The sequence below is a fragment of the Gekko japonicus genome, unplaced genomic scaffold (assembly GCF_001447785.1).
Source record: "Gekko japonicus isolate JY-2015 unplaced genomic scaffold, Gekko_japonicus_V1.1 scaffold201, whole genome shotgun sequence".
In the NCBI taxonomy this organism is placed as follows: Eukaryota; Metazoa; Chordata; class Lepidosauria; order Squamata; family Gekkonidae; genus Gekko; species Gekko japonicus.
Window position 1 is genome coordinate 139864 of NW_015162480.1, and position 12519 is coordinate 152382.

Below are 12519 nucleotides of genomic sequence, written 5' to 3' on the forward strand. Positions count from 1 at the left end.
TGCAGGGGAAAATGAGGTGCCTCCTGCAAATCACTGGACGCTTCCCGCCATGTAACGGGGCACGGCCCAGTGGGTGGCACTGTGCAACTTGGGCAGACTTTTCCCAGGGAGAGGCTGCCAGGGGTAGGGAAGGAGGGAAAACTGAAGACCGGGGGTTAAGGTTAGTTGGCTGGTGGGTGTAAAGTAGACAGGGAGGCAGGAAAAGGCAAGAGGATAGGTGGGCTTTCAGCAGAAGGAAAGAGGAAATAGTGGGGGAGAGGAATCACTTTCGATTTTTAGGAGGGAACTGAAGACAGTTTTCTTCAGGACTGCATTTGATTAAAGCCATCCTGAATCGTGATTTTAAAATTTTGGTTTTAAGTATTTTATGTACTTCATTTTTAGGGTTGCCAGGTACTCACCATGCGCCGGTGGGGGATGGGAGGGAGCCTCCCAGGAGTGGGAGGGGGCTCCACCCCAAAACAGCAACGTTGCCAATGCAATGACATCGCGTGGGAGTGACATCATCACATAAGGGGGACTGTACAGCGGCGCTCTGGCTTGAGGGCAAGACTCTATGGTAAAAATTGCCCTCAAACCAGAGCATTCTCCTTCCTCTAACCTATGGACATCCTATGCATAAGTCATAGCTGAGCACATGAAGCTGCCTTATATTAGCGCTGCTCCCCAGTTGCAACGAACACACGTACGATCCATGCATGGTGTCTACCTGATTTTTCTTTATACATGCACTGAGTGATATTCATGTTACATTCAAGTCATGTTCAGCTGAACCTATGATTTAAAATGCACATTTATCTAGGTACTGATCCCCAGTTTCATTTGTCAAGTGAAGCCATGCTCACTTCTGGGGAAAGTGTGGTAGGATCGAGGCCATCATGGATTTCCTACACAACATGCTGCCTGGCAGCAACCTCTGGGTCACATGATGCCACCTGGCTTACATGACTCAACTAGGCCTGGCTGCTTGCTTCTGTTCAACAGGAGCCACCCTATGAAAGCCAATGTGGTACAGCAGTAAGAGCTTCAGAGCACTCTGGTAGACCCAGTGTCAAACTCGGTCTCTAGTTTGCCATGATTTAGGATTGGTGTCAGCTATGCTATGCAGTAGTCATGTATGGCTGTGAGAGTTGGACTATAAGGAAGGCCGAGTGCCGAAGAATAGATTCTTTTGAACTATGGTGCTGGAGAAGACTCTTGAGAGTCCCTTGGACTGCAAGAAGATCCAATCAGTCAATCCTAAAAGAAATCAACCCTGGAAGGCCAGATAATGAAACTGAAGCTCAAATACTTTGGCCACCAAATGAGAAGGGAGCACTCACTGGAAAAGACCCTGATGCTGGGAAGATTGAAGGTCAAAGAAGACGGGGACGGCAAAGGATGAGATGGTTAGACAGTGTCATAGATGCAACGAACATGAAATTGAGCCAACTTCAGAGGACGGCAGAAGACAGGAGGGCCTGGCGGGAGCTGGTCCATGGGGTCGCGAAGAGTCGGACTCAACTGTGCGACTGAACAACAACAAATGCTGCCATGATAGTTCAGGAGGCCATCGGCTTCCCTTTTCTGTGTACTAATTTTTGCTGCATTCCTTCTCTGCTTCTTCTATGCTGTAATGCTGTTATCTCTAAGATGTGCAGGTGGTGTAGTGTCTGGAGCTGAGGGAATAACCGTGGGAGCGCTATCGGTTCCCAGCTTTGCTTCTAACGGTCTGGAGCTCCTTATCCCAAGCGCAGGAGTGTGGCTAATTGGCCTATGACAAGGGTGTGTGTGCATACAAATGCCCGATATCCCATTATGCTTGTAGGGGTGCCACTATTCTTAACAGTGCCTTTGTTAATGCATCTGTAGCTCTTCAATAAAGTATAACCTTTCTGATAAACGTGTACTACGTTGTTGGCTGTGGAACCTGACAATTGGGGGAGAGAGGGAAATTCCTGAGGGGTGTGTGTGAGTGGCTGAATGTGTGAACGGCTCTATCATAGGCGACGTAACTCTTCTTAAGATACCTCCCTTGTCTTGGGACGTCCTTGAAGCCAAGTTGTGCCTGCTTCACTTTCTTAGATAACGAAATTTTATATTCACAGGTGGGGTGTGTGTAGAAGCACGAAAGCTAGGCGGGAAGCTTGTGAAGTGTGATTGGATGTAATTGAAAGGGGGGGCTTTTTTTTTTTGAACTGTCTATATCTTTGGATTCTCCCGCCAGAAACCCAGTTCTGACACAGTACTGGTCTGGCCTGGAACATGATTATTTCTCAATAAACAAATCACTGCCAGAGAGTGTTGTTGAGAGTAACTTTGTCCTGGGGTACGACACCCAGGTTCTTATCTCCATCTTCCTGTACAAAATGCATTCAATATGGCTTTCTACATAAGAACATAAGAACATAAGAGATGCCAATGTTGGATCAGGCCAAAGGCCCATCCAGTCCAACACTCTGTATCACACAGTGGCCAGAAATACCAGGTGCCATCAGGAGGTCCACCAGTGGGGCCTGGACATTAGAAGCCCTCCCACTGTTGACCCCCCCCCAAGCACCAAGAAGACAGAGCATCACTTGCCCCAGAGTCCCTATCTATACCTTGTGGCTAATAGCCACTGATGGACCTCTACTCCATATGCTTATCTAATTCCCTTTTGAAGCCGTCCATGCTTGTAGCCGCCACCACTTCCTGTGGCAGTGAATTCCAAGTGTTAATCACTCTTTGGGTGAAGAAGTACTTCCTTTTATCCGTTCTAACCCGACCGCTCAGCAGTTTCATGGAGTGCCCACGAGTTCTTGTATTGTGAGAAAGGGAGAAAAGTACCTCTTTCTCTACCTGCTCTTTCCCATGCATAATCTTATAAACCTCAATCATGTCACCCCTCAGTCGTCGTTTCTCCAAGCTAAAGAGCCCTAAGCGCCTTAACCTTTCCTCATAGGGAAAGTGTTCCAACCCTTTTATCATTCGAGTTGCCCTTTTCTGCACTTTTCCAAAGCTATAATATCCTTTTTAAGGTGTGGTGACCAGAATTGCACACAGTATTCCAAATGAGGTCGCACCATTGATTTATATAGGGGCATTATGATATTGGCTGATCTGTTTTCAATACCCTTCCTAATAATCCCCAGCATAGCATTTGCCTTCTATATTCTACAAGAAGTAAAATGGTAGATGCAGCCCTTACAGCCACGACTTATTGCTTGTTACATATAAAATAACACATTTATTTATTATTTATTTATTAATTGGATTTATACGCCGCCCTCCCCAAATGGGCTCAGGGCGGCTAACAACAGAGGCAAATGCCATAACAAACAATTAAAACAGCATAAAAACAATAATTGAATAAAGTGCGGTGCTCTTGATGTTAAGTCTTATTAGTCCAAGATGGGTTCCATTAGTCAACCTAACCTGACGGCATACGTTCTTCGGTCATCTAGGCGACTTCCCAGGGCCGGCTCACCTCTAGGCCTAATCCCCCATCGGAGGTGGCAGCTCGGTGGTGGCACAATGACGGCGGCGGCTCCTATGCAAAGGCCTGGCGGAAGAGCTCCGTCTTACAGGCCCTGCGGAACTGCGCCAGGTCCCGCAGGGCCCGGATCTTCTCACATTTTGTTATAGGCTATGAAAAGAGAGCTTCTTAGCCCTTATTAGCACATAGAACTTTGCAAGCATTGCAGGGCAAAATGGGAAAAAATTTAAATGCCGAATGAAACCACCCCTATTCCCTCCCCTCCATCACGCTACTCCCATGGCTCATAAATTACAAAAGTGTAGAAATCACCTTTGAAACAATGTGGGCGACATGCCTAAAAAACTTGCGGAGGGATCCTATTTTGCTCCCTCGTCATTTCTTTTTCTTTTTCTTTTAATATTTTTATTGAGTTTTCCAATATAATGCATATTCTATAATATCATTTTGCGTTAATTATTCATCCATTTAACACCATTTTTTAAATACTTCTAGGCAGCAACATAATCACTTAACAAGTACATTTTCCTTCTTATTCAAACATACAAGCATCCAATAATTGTATTGTTATTCTTTCTCACTCTTCTTTTCTTGAGACAGTCCACTATCCAAATTTATTTTACCATTTATACTTAAAGTTATCTCAGTCAAGTTTACATATTATCTTACTTCACTACCAAGGACACCAACCCAAAAACCAAAAAGAAAGAACCATACTTAAAAGTCATAATCTCTCATACTTATATCAAATAATGTAATTCAATTATTACTAACATAAGTAAATAAATCACCTTTTCAAACCCTAACCATTAACCTATATCAATTTTCTTAGATCTGCAACATCAGAATATAACTATACATAAATGAATTCATATATATTACTTTCATATCCACATTTCTTATCTTTGGCTTTGGCTTTGAATCCCACCATCAACATTTAACCCTAAACCATATCTTCTGCAGTCACTTTACTCCAATCTATCTAAACCTATTCCACACCTATTTATAATTCATGTTGGTTAGATCATTTCATTTAACACCAAAACAAATTTATAGATATTAAATAATCATATTATCATCTTTAACTTATAATGATTCATTTTACCCATCAAATTATATGCAAATATAAGTAAATTCATACATTTCCCTTTCATTTAATGCCCTGTCAGTATTTCTTGCCTATACCTTTAATTCATTCCATTAATACTTAAAACAAGGTGCTGCCTTCTGAAATCAATTTTTCCTGTTTTACAAACTATATACCCAGCACCTATAACCTACATCATTCTACACCGGTCAAAGCATTCCTTAAAAACCACAAATAATATGCCCATATAATTTATTTTGCTTTCTGTGCATCATTAGTTTCCTTCGACGCAATAGCATGTCCACATGTTCTTTCCCTCTGCACAAATGGTAATTCTTTCCCAGTCTATCTTCAGTGTTTTTTGAACCAACTTGTCTCCATATCTTCCTGACCTGTTGCCTCTTGCACGCAGTTCGCTTTCGTCTCGCTCTTCTCCATTTTCTTTTCACTTTACCAGTCTTTCTTTCTCCTTTTATCTTTTCTCTCTTCCACCCGTTTTCCTTGTTAATTTCCTCACTTTGCTTTTGTATCGACGTGTCTGCTAGCTCCATGTCCTCCTTTATTTGCTCACCCTCCATTGTCTGTTGCATATTTTCCGGACCCTGAATATTTTTTTCAATAAATTCAGCGTTCTCAGGAGGCTTGGGTGGTTCATGCCGGCTTATCAGAGCAGCTTTAAATCCTTCTTTAATGCCTTTCTGGATTGCTTCTTGAAAATCTTTTAGAAATTGCTCCATCATTTCTCCAGTCAGTTCTATCTGGACCTCGTTCCTACCTTCAGACCCCATTTTGCAATTTACAAGTCTCAGTGGTTCTGTCCCCAAAACTTAATTCCTTTACCCCGGAGAGAGAAATAAAACAAAGTATATGTACACTTAGCTGAGTCTCGTTTCTGGCCGCTTTTTTATCACTCCATGCCAAATAATTCAGGGTTCCTTTACATTCCACTCAAAGATGCCTGTATCCGCTTCTTGTTTTCTTCGTCGCTGCATTTATAATCCCAGTTTAAAAGTAAAAACGGATGGTCGTTTTTAACGAACATGGCGGCCATGTTCCCTGTTACCTGCTTCAGCGTCGGGGCCGTTCTGGGCACCCATCCCCCCGCCCTGCCAATTGCGGGGGAGGGCCAGAGAGACGCCCCCTGCTTCAGCCCCCACCTCCGGGGAGCTGGTCAAGCGCCCCCGAACCTCGGGAGGCTCAAATAAAACAGAAACAGTTCGGGCGGGGACGGAGAACATCAAGCTCCCTCCCGCCTGTCAAAACGCCGTACCGGAAGTCCTCCTCCCTCGTCATTTCAATATAACGTACTTTTTCTTTAAATCCACCATTGGAACAATGTCGGTGGATATGCGTAAATGGGCAAGGGTGTCTATTTTGCTGCCTCGTGATTTTGTTATAACGTCACTATTTTTTTTTTAAAGGAGGGGGGGATTGGCGGATGATGTCAATAGCAAGGCGGGCAAGTGGGCATGGAGAAAGGGGGTATGCGTTTTGGCTTCCCTGCGCAGCAACTGGGAACTTCTGGGAAATCAAGGATCAAGAAGACGTGGGGGAATCGGGGGAAGATGCACATCAAAAGGCCGCCGTGTGTCTAATGGTGTGAAATTGTCCAGAACAAGCGGGGGAAATGGAAGAGCGAGCACAGGCCGAAGGCCTATGTGAAATCAGTCAAGGTGATTTTAGGTTAGTCACATACATAGAAGTTGCTGTAGCTCTTCAATGGAGATAGATCTAGAAGGGTAGCCGTGGTAGTCTGTCCGTAGCAGTAGAAAAGAACAAGAGTCCAGTAGCACCTTAAACGCTAACCAAATTTATACCAGGGTATGAGCTTTCGTGAGCCACTGTTCACTTCTTCAGGTATCTCATGAAAGCTCATAAAAGGTAAAGGTAAAGGTTTCCCTTGCTCGAAAGCCAGTCAAGTCCGACTCTAGGGTTGCGGTGCTCATCTCCGTTTCCAAGCCGAAGAGCCAGCGCTGTCCGAAGAAGTTTCCGTGGTCATGTGGCCGGCATGACTAAACACAGCGCACAGAATGCTGTTACCTTCCCACTGAAGTGGTACCTATTAATCTACTTGCAATTTCTTGCTTTCGAACTGCTAGGTTGGCAGGAACTGGAACTAGAGACGGGAGCTCACTCCGTCACGCGGCACACTCGGGTCTCGAACTGCTGAACTACTGACCTTCCACAGCCTGCAGTTCAGCGTCTTAACCACTTGAGCCACCACAGCTCCTGAAAGCTCACACCCTGCCATAAATTCTGCTAGTATTTAAGATGCAACTGGACTCTTGCTCTTTTCTGTAGCTCTTCCAGCGTGAAGGGTCCGATGCTTTCTAAACTGGCCTTTGACAGTTGTGGGACACTGGCTGCATTAGTCCTTTGCAGCAAAATAAAATGGAAGAACAACCTCCCCAAGGTGATGTGCCTGACCTCCACAACACTTTTGATCTACAGAAGGCAACTGAAGGCAGGTGTTATTTAGGACAGCATTTGATTGATTTAGTTTTCATTTATTGGCAGTCCTAATTGGAGATTTTAAATTGTGGTATGTTATGTGTATTTTTAGTAACGGTTACATTAACATTGTTAATATAATTAATATAATTAAGACGTTGAACTGCAGGCTGTGGAAGGTCGGTAGTTCAGCAGTTCGAGACCCGAGGGTGCCTCAAGACGGAGTGAGCTCCCATCTCTAGTTCCAGCTCCTGCCAACCTAGCAGTTCGAAAGCAAGAAATTGCAAGTAGATAAATAGGTACCACTTCAGTGGGAAGGTAACAGCGATCCGTGCGCCTTGGTGTTTATTCATGCTGGCCACATGACCATGGAAATGTCTTTGGACAGCGCTGGCTCTTCGGCTTTGAAACGGAGATGAGCACCGCAACCCTAGAGTCGGATTCGACTGGCTTTCGAGCAAGGGAACCTTTACCTTTTTATATTAACATTGTAAGGGGCCACGGTGGCTCAGAGGTTAAGACACTGAGCTGCAGACCAGAAGGTCTGTAGTTTGGCAGTTCGAGACCCTAGCGCTGCAGGATGGAGTGAGCTCCTGTCTCTGGCCCCAGCTCCTACCAACCTAGCCGTTTGAAAGCAAGGAATTGCAAGTAAATAAATAGGTACCGCTTCAGTGGGAAGGTAACAGAATTCCGTGCGCCTCGGCGTTTAGTCATGCCGGCCACATGGCCACGGAAACGTCTTGGACAGCGCTGGCTCTTCGGCTTGGAAACTAAGATGAGCACCGCCCCCTAGTGTCAGATTCGACTGGCTTTCAAGCAAGGGGAACCTTTACCTTTACGTATATCAACATTGTAAGCCATCTTGAGTTCCACTAGAAGGGCAGCTAATAAATGTTTTAAATAAATGAATCAAATCAATAAGTACAGCAGCCCCTTAAAGACTAACATTTCATGGGTCTGCACTCACTTCTTCAGAGGCATGAAGAGGACATCATTTTGAGAATTCTCATAGGGTGGAAATCACAGCAGGAGGAGGGAGGGAGGCTTGGCGTGATCCCATCACACCTTTGACATCTGCATCTTTTGCAGAGAAGGGGGTGGGTGGGAGGTCAGCTCGAAGCCTTTGTGGAAGCAACTGATGACGTATTTTATGCACCCGTTCCGTCTGTTTGAAGAGCCCGGGGAAAACATGTGTGGTGCCATATTGTCCACTGGGGAAAAGTGTACCCGCCTCTTGTACCAGCCAGTTTGGTGTAGTGGTTAAGTGTGCGGACTCTAATCTGGAAGAACCAGGTTTGATTCCCCACTCCTCCACCTGCAGCTGCTGGATGACCTTGGGCAAGCCATAGTTCTTTCAGAGCTGTCCTTGAAAGAGCAGTCCTTGAAAGAGCTCTCAGCCCCACCTACCTCACAGGGTGTCTGTTGTGGGGAGGGGAAGGGAAAAGGAGTTTGTAAGCCACTCTGAGACTCTGAGTGAAGGGCGGGGTATAAATCCAAACTCCTCTTCCTCCTCCTCCTCCTCCTCCTCTTCTTCTTCTATAGAACAGGCAATGCAAGTGTGGCATCACTGAAGGGGATGGGATGGGTGATTTTGGCCAGCTGGTTTTCAGCTCATTTTAGGAAGGATGACAACTGCCGGAAACTGCAGACCACAGCCACATGTCACATAGCACGGGAAGAGTGTAGAGAGGCCAGGGCCGTCCTTTCCTAGGGCTGCCAACTCCAGGTTGGAGAATTCCTGGAGATTTGGGGGGATGGAGCCTGGGGAGGGTGAGGTTTGAGGAGGGGAGGGACATCAGCAGGCTATAATACCATAGGGACCAACTTCCAAAGGAGCCGTTTTCTCCAGGGGAACTGATCTCTGTCGGCTGGAAACCAGTTGTAATTCTGGGAGATCTCCAGCCACCACCTGGAGGTTGGCAGCCCCATCCTTTCCACTGGCACCTGAAGACAGCTGGTGAGCAGGGGGTTGTCACCAATGCTCCCTCTAAGCTGTGGAGTCTCGTGAGCAAAAATTCTACTTTGTGAGCTACCGGCATTAAAGTTGTGATTTGGCCACTGCCAGGGGTCGTTTTGTAGAAAAAGAGCTAGGGGAACTCATTAGCATAACTCATTAGCATATGCCACACCCCCTGACATCACCGGAAGTGTGTCATAAGGCCATACACCCCGCCCCCAACGGTCCCTGGCGCCGCCGCTGGCCTTGCAGCTCCACTGCCGAGCCCCATGAGGGGCCAGGCGGTGGATCTGCAAGGCCGGCGGAAGTGCAAGGAAGCCCCGCGAAGGCCCTCCCTGGCCCCAGGCAGGCAGGGGTGGGGAGAGGCAGGGAGGAAGCAACTTACCCTCCCTCTTCTGCTTCGTCATGTGCCCCGCCCCCGATCCCCCGCATTCCCCCCCGAAATGACCTCTGGCCACTGCATAAACTAGTTTGCTCTGGAGCCATCCTTCCTGAGCTAAGACAAAAATCTGTGAGCTGGAGGCTAAAAAACTGAGCCAGCTCACACTAACTCAGCTTAGAGGGAACACTGGTTGTCACCTGCTTCCAACAGCCCACTCACACGCCCCAGGCCCATTCAAATGCAAACCCGTTTGCAGGACACAGCTATGAAGCTTCAAGAGCAGACTTCCCCTGAACAATGCAGGTGGGCAGAGAGTTGTTTCTAACTGCCTGTGTGTGCCAGCCGGCCGTTTGATTCACAGCCGTGTTTGGCCAGTCAGAAGAATTCTTGCAAAGCAGCCATAACAAATATAGGAAACCACTCTGTGGAGGGGATTACCATTTGTCCTTTGGGGCTCAGACCTGGAACGGAGTACGTGTGTTTTAAGAGTGAAATCCGCCATTAAAAAGCTGTGTCCTCTTCCTGCCGTATGGAACAGTCAATTGATTTTGTGCGCACCGTTACACACAAAGTCTACTGTGTGCTTGGACAGCCATCCGAGTTTGATTGAGAAGGATCACCTGAAGGCAGTAAAAAAAAGATTGAGAAACATTAAGCAGGCCAGATTTATGAAGCGCGGCTCAATCGCCCTCTAGCTAGTGGCTCAATTGTATGTCTTGATACTAAGGAGATGGGGGGGGGGGTTGATGACTCCTTGTCACTAATTGGACCTGCAGGATTCATGGCCTTCTCTCTTGTGACTTGCTTTAGGCAAGGTAGAGCAAAGAGATGAGTGGGGCGCGATAGTGACTTCTCGCCTCCTCTTGAGAGAGGAACACAACAGTTCACAGGATGACCAACTGGGGAAGGGACAGGGTTCCTGACCCATGCTTTTATTGAGAGGAGGCAGAGGAGGAGAAGAGGAGTTGGTTTTATACCCCACCGTTCACTACCAGAAGGAGTCTCAGAGCGGCTTACAATCCCTCCTCTCCCCACAACAGACACCTTGTTGTGGGGAAGGAAAGGAAAGAGAAAGGAGATTGTAAGTCCCTCTGAGACTCCTTCAGGTAATGAAGGGCAGGGTATAAATCCAATCCTCCTCCTACCTCTTCCTCTTCTTCTTCCTCTTGTTCTTCGCTGCCGCCTCCTCAACAGTGGCAATTGAGGTCTTGGATTTTCCAGCCTGTGGTACAGTTGCCAGGGGGACTTACCAGGAGCAGCAGGGAGGCCCATCCGACGTGTCTATGTCACTGACCACATGGCCCGGAAGTGATGTCATCACATCTGGGATGTCAAGGTGATGCTCTGGGATTTGGGCAAAAAAAATCTATGGTAAATTTGGCTTCTTTCTTATCCTCCAAACATAAAGACAGGATGGGAATGAATTAAATCTAGACACATAATTCTACCCTCAAAAAAGTGTGAACAATTCTGTCTATAATAACCCCTCTGCTCGTTACAGAGAAAGCGTCTGAAGGATGAACAATCTGTACAGGTAGCCACCCCGTATCTAAGAAGCATAACAAAAACACTTCACCTCATCTCACTTCATCTTACCCTCTTCCTTCTGAATTCTGGCATATAACTCCCAAAAGGGAAGAAGGAGATAGATTATGGACTTTTTTTCAGAGGTGTGACACACATAAATTTCCTCTTCTTGAGGTGTATCGGGGCAAAGAGATGGGGGTTTTTATGCTTGTCTCATAGGATCTCCATCAACAGGGACAACAGTTAAACCTTCTGGCATGAATAATGCAGAGAAACCAAGCCTCCTCTATGTTCGATTGACTGGATAAACGTCTGCTTTGTTTTTGGCAGAGAATGAGGCAAGGGAAATAGCTATAGATGTCACCTGCCTCATTGAATTGGTTGCCAAAAATTCTGGACCACTCAGGAACCAAGAGGAATGTTGGTCTTGCTCTCCATCCTTGGCAGAAATCACCAGGTCCCTTATTAATATTTCAGTCATTCCTCAAGGTCTCACACGGAGACACTACTCTATTATTTGCCTAGTTCTGTGCATACATCTCACTAGGTGGGGGTTCCGTAATTCTGGCATTTTTCAAATTCTGTACTTTTGTGGTTAAGTTTATCCTATTATGGCAGAACTTTTATTTACATCATTTATACCCTGCCTTTTTCACCCCAAAGTGGCTTACATCATTCTTCTTGCCACCATTTCATCCTCTCTGCAACCTAATGAGGTAGCCTTGGCTGAGGGGGAAAGATCACGAAGTATCAGGATGTGTTGCTGGTGATCGAGATCAAGATCAAGGCTATTTTGGGGCAGGAGCGCACAGGAACGGAGTTCCGGCTGGCTCCTGAGTTGGCCACGCCCAGCAGGAACTCATTAGCATAACAGGCCACACCCAACAGCAGGAACTTATTAGGATTGGCTACATTAGGGGTGTGTGGCCTAACATGCAAAGGAGTCCCTGCTACAAGAAAAGCCCTGGGTTTTGACAACAAACAAGGTAAACAGAATAAGAAGCAAAAGGTGGGTGTGGCTGGATGACCACACTTCTGGTAACATGGGGGAGTGGCCTAATATGCCAATGAGCTGTGCTGTCAGGGGTGTGGCCCAATATGCTAATGAGTTTCTGCTATTGGGTGTGGCCTATTATGCTAATGAGTTCCTGCTGGGCTTTTTCTACAAAAAGAGCCCTGTAAGATAGTTCATATTCTAGTTTCAGGTGGATAGCCATGTTGGTCTAAAGCAATAGAACAAAGTTTGAATCCAAGTGGCAGCTTTAAGAGCAACAACGTATAATTCTGGGCACAAGCTTTCGTGTGTATGCACATTTCATCAGGTACATTCTAGTATTCCCCATTATTATGTATCGGTGTGAAAGTTGGACAATGAATAAAACTGACAGAAAGAAAGTTGATTCCTTTGAAATGTGGTGTTGGCGGAGAGCTTTACATATACCGTGGACTGCCAAAAAGACAAATAAGCAGGTTTCTAGAGCAAATCAAGTCTGAACTCTCCCTAGATACTAAAATAACTAAACTGAGGCTATCATATTTTGGACCCATTCTGAGAAGATAAGAGTTACTGGAAAAGACAGTAATGCTAGGAAGGCAGCAGGAAGAGAGGAAGACCCATCATGGGATGGATTGGCTCAATCAAGGAAGCCATGGCCCAC